The sequence below is a fragment of the Electrophorus electricus genome, chromosome 7 (genome assembly GCF_041902795.1).
Source record: "Electrophorus electricus isolate QZ-2024a chromosome 7, ASM4190279v1, whole genome shotgun sequence".
Classification (NCBI taxonomy): domain Eukaryota; kingdom Metazoa; phylum Chordata; class Actinopteri; order Gymnotiformes; family Gymnotidae; genus Electrophorus; species Electrophorus electricus.
Window position 1 is genome coordinate 31047501 of NC_137503.1, and position 271 is coordinate 31047771.

Genomic DNA, 271 nt, shown 5'->3' on the forward strand with positions numbered 1-271 from the left:
CTGTCCAGAACTCTACTGCTCTCTCCTTGTTCTTTTTGTTCTTGTAACCCTTTCATGATGTAGCCTTTCTGTGTTTTCTCCCTCCCTCTTTCCACCTCTCTCTTCTTCTTTCTCTTTCTCTCCATCTTTTTCTTTCTCTTGCTCCCTCTCTCAGATAAAAGGTTAAAAGATGTGCTCCCTGCTGACTTGAAAATGGCCAAAGCCTCATTCGAGTATTTCATGGAATTCTGCACCAGATGTTTCCCAGGAAAAGCACACACACACACACACA